Raw genomic sequence first — 11059 nt, forward strand, 5'->3', positions numbered from 1 at the left:
AGTTCTGGATTGTGGCAAAATACATTAAATGTTCATGTTTTGGGATTTTTTTTCGAGTGTTTGATGTTTTGCACCTTTATATTGCAACAAAAGTGTGACTCACTCACTGGATGTGCTGCTGCTGAGTGGAATAAAGCTGTTTATGAGTCACCGCGCCTCCAAAATACCAAATTACAAGCTGCTAACTTTAGTTTTCTTACTGTTGAAGTGAAAATCTACCTGTATATTTGTACAGTAAATAACAAATCTGCAAAATTGCGAAGGTAAGAGAATAAAATAGGCCTTTTAACATTTACTCCCAGTCCTGTGAGGGAGTCTTTTATTCTTAGATGTTCTTAAGTCCCCAGGCTTCCTCAGAGTGCTCGCCACGTAATCTTAGTCCAACATTTAGCACAAACATCCATTTTCTCCATAGATTACTTTTTGTATGCAGCCAGAATCAAATAAAATGAAAAATAAATTGTTTTAAGGCCCTTTCATACCCACCTCATTTGACCCAGAAATAAATCACAAGTGTGGAACCGCCCCTGAAGTATTGTCGGGCCAAACAATCGGACGGCGGCGCTCCAGGGACGTCTGACTTATGGTTTGGGTCGCTCCAGGTGAGGGAATCAAACATTTTGAGTTGAAATCAGGATGGATGGAAAGAAGCTCCATCCCCAACACAGAGAGGAGAGGATTAAATGTGACAATTAAATATTTACAAAGGTATTTAAAACTCAGTAGAATCAGAATTAAGCGATGCAGTCATCTTTAATTATTCTCTTCCCCTCTGTCTAGATCATCTTTCTGGCAGTTTGAATCAGGTAATGTACCGAGATGACTAATAATATTCGTTGCTGAGGTAGAAATACACGTAGGAAAAGAGAGAGAGAGAGAGAGCTCTCTATGAATGATTACGTGCATCCTCACCACCTGTGTTATTTGACCCCTGAAACAAAACTCCTCCGTTTGTCTCATGACGTTGTTTTAGTCCATCGAGCATCAAGACTTAAGTAACGCGAAGAAAATGTAAGAAGAGGAAGAAGAATGTAAATGTGGTGAGTAAGAGTTGGTGAAAACAGTCGAGAGCACATGGCTGAAAAATCCTCGTACTTCATTACTGCTCATCTCTGGTGACGTCTGACACACACACACACACACACACACACACACACACACACACACACACACACACAGAGCTGAACGGCCTCTGAACCCATGCTCCCAATGAAAATAAAATAACAGAGTCAGCGTAAATAAAAACATGTTCTTCCCAATGATACATGACCTGGATCACGCCAGCCTATCAGCTCACTGTCGCATCCAATTAGTTCCCGTCACCGTGAGCGACGCCCTGTCTGCTCCCTTCCTACCACAATATGGATCCCATCTCCATGTTGTAGTCTCTGTATTACAGCGCCGGCCAAGGCTGCCAGGACCAGGTGGCATTTGTACCTGTGTGAAATGGAAAAAATGTGTCTTAATCTGGCGGCGGAACGGGACGGCGGGCAGGAAAGAGAGGTTGGACGGGGGCCATCCTCTGGTCGGTGCCAGTGTACCTGCAGCATCAGTAACTGGGTCTGTGTGATAATTATATCAGGATTGAAAAGTAAATTAGGGACTTAAGAGAGATGGAGGCGTCAGTTGAACCCTTTAAAGCGAATTAAACGCCGGCGTGTGAACATCCTAATCAGCAGAATAATCCACCAGCATACAATCTATTATGGGATTAATTGGTTTGTTTTGAGGCATGAAATTAACACACAAACACGCACATCTGTTGATGAATTGGAATCAGGATTTTTTTTTTTGTACCAGACATTTATCTCTCGCAGTCACCGTCAAGTGATGGCGGCGTCTTCACCTCGAGGCGCCGCAGCTGAGTGCTTGAAAAAAACCCCACCATCATGATCAGTCCACCTGCCGTTTTACCCAGTTTGACTTGTCTCCTGTTTTTAAAAGTTGGATATCAATTTGACTCAAAGAGCAAGAAATCCTCACAGCTACAAAAGGCAATTTCATTTTTAGCACCAGAACCTCGCTTGCATTTGTTTTCATCTCGATGACGGAGGACAGTCGTTTTACTTTGAATCATTTTGACATGAATAACTTTAATAATTCTTTTAATACCAACTTTGCATCCTCTTATGTTGCATTTGATGAGGTTGGATGAACACTTAAGCAGAAGAACTGCTGGTAGAATTCACTCTGGAACCAATAAACGATTGTTTATTATAGAAAAGGAAAGATTTTTGGCTGAAATAGTAAAAATATAAATATAAACGAGCAAACATAATAGGGGCCCTAAAAAAAGAAATCCTCCGACTGAGAGTCAGTTGTTACTTTTTACTCCTTATTCTCATTTGTGACCTTGGCTTTCATCCTCTGTGAGTTCCTTGGTCACGTATGTTGGTCCACGTGCTCCATCCACTCTGAAAGCTAAGCTAGCTCCCAGCTCGCGTACTCTTCGCCGGAGTAACTTGACTCACGACGCCGGTGCAAAAGCTGCGGTCGATTCTGTTCTGTTGAGGTTTATTCAACAACCATTCAGAGCTGTGGCGGTTGTGTTGAGTCAGGCGTCTTTGACTGAATCCCTGAAGCGCTGTCTACTTACGGTCACCCCGACAGCAGATTCTACAATTCCATGTCGAAGTCTAGGCTGCTCGTCTGTTGCGTTCATGCAACACATGCAGAACGTAAGTTGCAGAGGGTTTTGCCTTTGACAAATTACATTTTTCCACTTCAGACCTTCCTCCAGCTGGGCTCCCTGCTCAAGGTCAGCTACAGCATTTCTTTGTTACCCCCTTTAGTCTGCTAGAAGAATCACAATAAGCCCGCTTGCTGTGTTCGGCCTCCTCATCATATATCCAGAAACACAATCTCAGCGTGAGTGTGTGTGTGTGTGTGTGTGCACGCGCCGCTGTGTTGAAGTGCTTCATAATAACTGCTGTAATTTCTTATAACCCAGATAAAGGTCACATACCAAGATGTCAGCATCTAAAACAATAACATGAAGAGGTTTTCTGACCCTATTTGCTCTCTCCGCCTCCTTGATAATCATTTCAACCCTGGAAACCATTTTTGTGACATTTCCGTAATAAAAATATATATTCTATCATTCATCATTTCTTGGTGGGACCACTTGAAAGCGTTTCTGTGGGGTTTCTTGATCTCTAGCAATTCTATTAAACGATTACAGGATGTGTGAGGCTGCGCGTGCTCACTGTACTGCTTTGAGCTGTGTGTGAATGCTACACTTTCATGAAGAAAGAAGAAGAGGACATATTTATTGTCCCTCTCCAGAATACACCGACATTCATCTTCCCTGCAGAGGGCCGTCGCGGTGCAGCGCCCTGGGACCACCTGGCACTCACCAGTGCGTTCGCTTCAGAACACACCAGGTGCTGGGGAGGAAAGTGGGGCACTGCTGCGCCGTGCTGGACTGATCCAGAGCACAACTTTAACGCCGTGACAGCTGAAGCTAAAGTTCTACCAGGACGGCTCATAGTCCAAACCCTCATTCCTACATCACGTGTACAAACCTCCCCCGGGTCTATGGCAGCTCCTGTCAATCATTCATACACAACTATTAACCTCATTAATAACTGTTAAGTTTGGAAGCGAAGCCACATCAGCTTGGTACAACAGAATCTACTATGAAACCATAGAGCACTGAACAGTCTTCCATCCTTACTCTCTCACGCCAAAGTCACACTTTACGACTCTTTTCGTGGAGCGGCAGGTGCCTGTCACTCAGAGGCCTTTCCCACCCACAGCGTTCTGTGTATTGTAGATGGAACCGAGGGTCCAAACCTCTTGAACGGCTCCGGTTCAAGAACCCGCCCCAAAACGTTGCAGGAAAGGACGTCACGGAGAGTGAGAGGTGCAGAGGGAGAGAAAGCAGGACAAGCTGAAACATATGAAACATGCTGACGTTCCCGAGTCTTGATGTTTCAGTCACTTTCACGTGTCTGCTGCTCAGTGCGCCGTGATACCCCCTCAGCTTATTACCCGATCGCACACTGGGGCCCACGCTACTAGAGACCGCTGAGCTAATTTACGCCATGACACCTTTTACAACATGTTTTCATGTTTGCGTGATTCTACATTCTGTTTCATGCTCACGTTGGAGTCCTGATGAAGCGCGTTTGCTCTGTCTTTGATGCGTCCTTGATAGCTAATCAAACCACACGTCTCAGCTGAAGTCACACCGACCCGCCAGTCTGTGCGACGACCTCCTCGCTCAGATTTCTGCCAGGCTGCTTCGGCCAAAATCTCCAGACTGGAAAGCAACTTTGGGTGGTTCCCTTTAAGGCGTAATTACCAAAGAAAAGAGAAGTGGCTGTGGGTGGAGGGGCCTCGGGTTACGCTCTGCTCCAGCCATCTGTTCCCTCCACGGGAGCTTCTTATCTGCTGGATCAGTGGAGTAAAGTAACGTAGCTTGGGGGAAGGTTGGCAGCACCGCGGCAGAGCGGGTATGAGATTGCGAGAAGGTTGGTGGAGGATTCAGTTGACCCCCACGTGGCAGGTCAGACAGGAAACTACAGACTTCCTGGAAAGCATTGAGGCGTTTGCGAGGCGAGGGATGCAAACTGAACAGAGCACATTTGGCCTGGTCTCCCTCCAACAGCTCATTTCAGGTTTAATGCATCAACACAAAGTCATCATAGCACGTTACGTTATCAGTCCTCTTCTCAGGACCTTGATCGCCACAAATGTGCACGGCTACAAATGTGTTTCCATTTGTCCAAATGCCAGAGCTGACGTTCAGTGGCGGTGTGTCAGTGGTCATTTTGTTGGCTGGTCTGGAGATTTTCTACCTGAGATCTTCATTAAACAGGAGAGTGGCCACTCCGTAAGCACAGGTCCACATAACATATGCAATAGAGCAGAATCTTGTTACAGCAAAATGTAGCAAAACAAAACACTACAGGTCTATCAAGTGAGCAATCACAGTGTGACAGTGAGGCATTGAAAATGTTATTATACGTGTATCGCCGGCGCTTTTCCTGCTGTGCCTTGTCAAAATGTCTCCTGTGAGAAAAGCAATCACATCCTGGCAGCACACACAAACATTCAAACCTGAGTAAAGAAACACTGAAGACTAAAGAAAGAGAAAACCTCCCTCCATGATGATTACAATGTTCCGTTTTATTGAACTGGTTTCAGAGAGGCGTTGATGTATTTTAATGGTCCTGTAAGAGGATGTGAGCCGCGGCGCTGCTGAGTTCCACAGACAGGTTTTCCTTACATTTACCTTCCCTGTGCATTCATTGTGGTTGCAAATGACTGTTGTGTTCCTAGTCTCATCTTAATGGAATATAGCAGGTGATGAGTCACCCTTCATGGTGTAGAACAAAATCTATCGTCACTGTGTAGTTGGTCAAAGTCAAACCACAGACCCGCTCAATTCCACGTCCTTGTGCGGCGTGATTCTCCTCCAGGTTGGTAAATCATCTCTGATTTGGATGCGCGTCCGGAGGGAAGGTCAGAGCGGATATTTTAAGACGTCGCGGCCGGCTGCAGCGTCCCGCCGCTGGCTTGAGTCAGCACTCTGTCCCGGTGGTCACTCCCTCCATCCTTCCACTTTGACCGTGGCCAGTGACTTTGAAGCGGTCACAGAAGATTTATTTAAACCGGTCTGATGAGGTGGATCCACTCTGGCCCAGCTCATGTGGTACTAAATGGTCCGACACTCATAACTGATAACAGAAGATTTATATTTAGTGAATATATTCAAGAACTTGGTCCTCTCACACTTGCTTCTTAAGGAAATCGTGGAAAGAGGACTGAACCTTCATCAAAGTCATCGAATACACTTTTCTCCGAACTGGTTTTGCCATTTTGCAATTATGACTTTACACCTTTAGAGTCGGATAAATCTACTCTCCTCAGTGGAGCAGCACCTCAAGAGCGCCGCCGCTACCATCCATGGTCCAGATGAGGAGGAGGGGGAGGAGGAAGATGACCTCTGGACAAACCACCATCCTGAACCTGAATACACCCCAACCTACAGGTATGCTAACCTGCCCATCCACTACCTGTCATTGTGCTAAGCTAACTAGCGCTGCTAATCCTCATGTTCGTCTGAAAGGAGGATACAAAGTCGATATATTTCCCCAAAAAGTCGCCAAACTTCTTTTAAATTAGTGCGTATTTTCATTAAATACGGCGTTGTTGTTTTTTTTAACTTGTCATACAGTGCTCATCACTGCAGGTTACAGAAAAAAACCTGAAATAAATGTTGCTATCGAGCTGATAATGAAGAACATTGTTTGCATGAATCACATGTTGAGCTGCTGCAACGGCACACGCGAAGCATCCAAACACGGGGGGAGAATTATTCTGCACCGAAGCCTAAACGATGACTAAATCGCTTGTGAGGCGTTGACACGACCTGCCATGTGACCCGCCTTCCAGGTGAGTTGCTGATTTATTCCTGCAAGAAGCTACTGGAAAAAATGGAATTATAGAGGGATGCTTCAAAACTGAAAGCAGAGCAGTCAATTATAGAAGAGTTGGGGAACATTTCTAATATCCAGCTGATCTTATTTTCCAATCGGTGCAACAAGGTTTGTTATTAATGGAGCCCCGTTAGAGGCGTTAATAAAAAGATATTACAGTATGGATTACTGTCCCGCCACGCCTCACTGGGACCTGTGAGCCAGAATAAGTAATGAATCTCATATTGCATACATCTTTTTTTTATGTTAGGTATAAAATATTACAATATATTTTTAGATATATTGCCAGACACGTAGCAATTCCTTCCCTGCAACAAAGGTGAGAACTAATGCCATCAGGGCCGATGGAGCCCATAACCGGACGACTCGGCCTCTCAGGTTTCAAGCGATATGAAATGATGTTTTTTCAAATGCAATAAGCAAATTCTCACCAGTGCTCGCACATTCTAATTTGGACAAAGGATATTGATTTCACAGAGGCAGGCAAGCTGAAACAAGGTCATTCAAAATGGAATCCAAGAGCACGTTTCCAAACACACGGCACAAAACTCTACACGCACCTTGTATTAAGTCAGTAATACGTTTCCAATGTGCTGAAGCTGATCTAATTATAGCCAATAGCACATTGAGCTGGAGCTCTCACACGAGGAATCCATTCAGTCCCCATAAATATCATGCGCCAACTCTCTGGGAGGAATTAAGAAACGGCTGTGTTAGAAAATTAAGTTTGATTGATGATTAATAGATGCAGTCAAAGCTGATCTCCTGAGGTGCGCATCACCAGGAGGAGGTCCACCGGCTGGTGTGCCAGTGTGAGCCTTCATTACCAGAAGACAAACACCTCGTACGTGGCCGCCCCGGCGCACCACTCCTGCGAGCGCACACCTACACTTCCTGCGGATGAATCATGTTCTGTGTTTTTTAGGTGAGTAAAAGCGACCCTTCAAACGCTTGTGTATATCCGCTGCATCGCATGCTAAAGCTAATTAACATGATCCTCTCTTATCCTCAAAGCTTTGTCACCTGGTCCATTCCCCCGTCATTATGACAGCCAGGAGCTGTGGCCTCCTCCTAATGGGATTATCCTACATGTTCACTATAGGCAAGACGTAGGCTGATGGGACTTATCTCGTCTCTGTACTGTGACCACATCTGTCTCCACGATCGCTGCATCCTCGCTGTGAAAGACGAGTGAGTCTTCCTACATACGTGGCTCCTGAATATTATCAGAGCAGCAGGCTGGGCTCGTATTAGACACAGGCCCTTCCAGGGCTGCCTGATGAGACGTGAGCTGTGAGTGGGAGGAGAGACGCTGAAAGACAACAGCCTGGGATCAGCGAGAACTTCTCCTGCTGCTCTACAGATGATCGAGTGGGACTTGTTTGTTTCATTCATTAAAATATCAGGCTTGTGTTTCAGCTGACAAGATTCTGTCCTTATCATCCACCTTTAGACTTCCCTCCTACTTCATGGAGACTTTTTAGTCTCCACTCCGCCACGCTTGTTTGCTTTTAACCAGCGTTTTCCCCGGATTTCTCCCAGGGCAGCATGGATTCCAGTACCTTCCTGCCTCACACACCACTTTGTCGCTATTGTTTTCACTTGCGGGTAAATGGAGCCTTTACTGAGGCTCGGTGATTTTACGCAGTTTACAATAAAACAAGTCGACTTCGTCATTATAGCTGATGACCAAAACCAGACGAGGAACACAGGTCAGACGCCGCATCATCAAATATTACTGCAGTTCTGTTTGATCATAAACCCTCTCATGACGCCTCTGAAGCGCTCGTTGTGTTCCAGCCTGCGAGTTTATCTGCTCAGACACACTGGGACCATTGACTGACACCTCAACATTACAGCAGTAGTGCTGTGAAGTACTTCTGTAGTATTCACAGTGATACTGAACACACAGCGTCATCCTTTTTACTACAAGTACTCTGAGCTCACCTAACAGCTTCATACTGATTATGTGTGATTCTGAGGATATTTCATCCAAGTAATTCTAATCAATTATAAAATTATTTGAGTTATTAAAAGGCAACTTATACTTTTTTTGGTGAAGTATTGCGTATGCATAGGAGAGACGTGCAAAGAGCCCAGTACAGTATTTGTACTTCAATCAAACTAAAGTGGAGACAGTTTGTACTCTGCTAATATTACAATATAAAATGAGTGAGTTTTCATGGTTTAACATGTATCAACTTTACCAGAATTGAAAAGAAAATAATAAAAATCAAATCAAACTTTGAGCTCGTGCAGTGACGGGTTGTGGTGTTAACACACGAATGACAAGTGAATTATGTATTATTAGTAAGTGTGTCAAACCTGTCAACAATGTTGGCTAAACTGCTAATCTGAGTACGTTAGTAGTGAAAATTACCCATGAACCACCGTCTCACAGATGAAGATGAAGGTGTAGGCGTACCTGACGCTGACTCAGCATCCTCCAGCAGCTCAGCTCCATCCGAGTCTGTTCCACTGCAGCTCAATGCAGCTACTTCACAAATAAAAACACGCCATCTGTGCTTTCTGAAGAGCCGACTTGTCTTCTTGCCCCTTTTACGCAGAGATTCTGCAAAACTGCTGCAAGAACAAACCTGACATTAGGAGGCTTTGCTTGTTTACACAAAAACCAAACGATGTTAAAAAAAAAAAATTCTAGATTACATGGAATTCCGGCGTCTCGTGCGTTTTCATACCCACAGGGAGGAGTGACGGCCATGCAAGAGTGCTGACAGGAAAAGAGGTAAAGGATAATGTTGTCAGGTGAATGTTCCAGGGTTATTTAGTCAACTTTGACCCGTTACTGATGTTAATCTACAATCCCAATCTGGGCACCTGACGCAGGCGTATTATAGACACGTCCTGCTCGCTGCTGCGTGTACGAGTCACTCAGCAGATTTGTCTAAGCAGAGGCATCGAAACATCCACCCCTGCATGTTTCCTCCGGCTGCAGGATACCCGTCATTTGTATTCTCATTACAAAGTGGAAACTTGCCTCTCACAGGTGGAAAGTGGCGCCGGCGTCTTTATCTGCTGTGGTTGGTATTCCGGTGGTCACGCAGGCAGGCCGAGCTCATCTGCGGCTTCTCGTCTTTGTCGGCAGTGAAGGAGGTTTTAATGTCAGGGGATGGAACAGGCAGTGACAGAGCCTCCCCAATGGCTCTTTATGGACTCTTCCTGAAAAACAAAGTCGATACAACTTGGAACGCAGAACCATGGATATTGATTATCTGTCTCTGACTATGAGGCGGGGGGGGGGGGGGTTGTGTAACGAGGAAGAGGAGGGAGGGGAGGAAGAGTGAGGCACAGTCAAGGATATGAAGAGCGAGGCTGAGAGAGCAGAGGGAGGGAGGGAGGATGTTTTGATGCTGCTGGGATTCACAGGCGGGGAGATCCACGTTGAGAGGGAAGAACACTGCTGCTGCTCTCCGCTCCGATGGCGGCACCAGTGGAAGGGCGGCGGGCTGCCGTCTAAAAATAGCATGCAGTAATGCTCTGTACCCTCACATTCTCCTGGATTCACGTTTTTATGCCGTCTCCTGGTTACCATGCAAACACTGATTCAGGTCACTTTGCTACAGTTTTGCATTTGCAGCTCATTTTCTGCCAAAGACCACGATGTTGTTTCATTGGTATGAAACGGTTGCTAGCCGGAGCAGCTGAGGCGGGAACAACGCTGCTCCTACTGACATGTGGGGGGAAGTTGTTCAGACAGCCATAAATAACACTCAAAAAACCATCAATGTGCTTTACTAGGGGTGGCAATTGCTAAGATGCTGCTGGAATCAATGAAACGATCCATTCCAGATCAGTTTTCTGGGTCCAAACAGAAGCCAGATTAGTGGATATTCCAGGAATTTACAACGGAACTTTGTGAAGTTGCTCCTCTGTGTTTGTTTTTTTTCACCTGCAGTGGCTGACAGCACCATGGATTGCTCCTCGCCTTACGGTTTCATTCACACTGGCGTCTAACGTTTGTGGAACAGTGAAGAAGAACTGATTAATATGAAACAGTCAGACCCAGCAAGCAAACTGTCAGCAAGGTGGCAATTTTTTACATCCAATCAACAAAACGTCAGCACGGCTGCAGTTTTACTGTCAAAGGAGATGATAAAACTTAATTCTCTCTCTTTTCCTATGAAGAGTTTAAGTTTGCACGGCGTAAACGCGACTCCTCAGACTTCTGCAGGGCCAACATCAGTGTGACGAATCAAGTACGGGATTAAACTGAATACTGACACGCTACTGCTGCGTAAATTATTAAATTGTGTGTGTAAACTAACCAAAAGCTGGACTGGAAATTTACAAAGCCTCTGAGAGGAAGTCACTGTTGTCATCTTTCCTTGTGGAATGAAGCCGCACGAGGCACCGCTCCTGCCGCTCTGCCATCAACAACTGCCTGAATCATGTGACCCTTCTGAACCAGCTCTCAATGGCTTTGCCAGCAACTGCCCACTAAACTTAAACAAACATAATCATGTATCGCAGTTCTGAGCTGCGAAGCCACAATTAGACCCTGCAGCCTCGCCCTCAAAGGCCTTCACTGCTGCCTGTGGCCTCCAGTTCACTTCCCTGGACCTGCAGGACAAATCTGGAGGGGCAATCAGAGC

General features: G+C 45.6%; 1 long non-coding RNA gene across 1 annotated transcript; it reads right to left on the reverse strand.

Annotated features, from left to right (window-relative positions):
* Positions 1-5233: 5233 nt before the first annotated feature.
* Positions 5234-9178, reverse strand: LOC147246868 (uncharacterized). The gene is made up of 3 exons (XR_015109819.1): positions 9114-9178; positions 8872-9026; positions 5234-5684 (listed from the first exon to the last, which is right to left on the reverse strand). It is a non-coding gene; the product is annotated as an uncharacterized LOC147246868 (long non-coding RNA).
* Positions 9179-11059: the final 1881 nt, after the last annotated feature.

This window comes from Aulostomus chinensis, chromosome 17, assembly GCF_037954235.1.
Source record: "Aulostomus chinensis isolate RoL2024-O1b breed Wild chromosome 17, RoL_Achi_v1.0, whole genome shotgun sequence".
Classification (NCBI taxonomy): domain Eukaryota; kingdom Metazoa; phylum Chordata; class Actinopteri; order Syngnathiformes; family Aulostomidae; genus Aulostomus; species Aulostomus chinensis.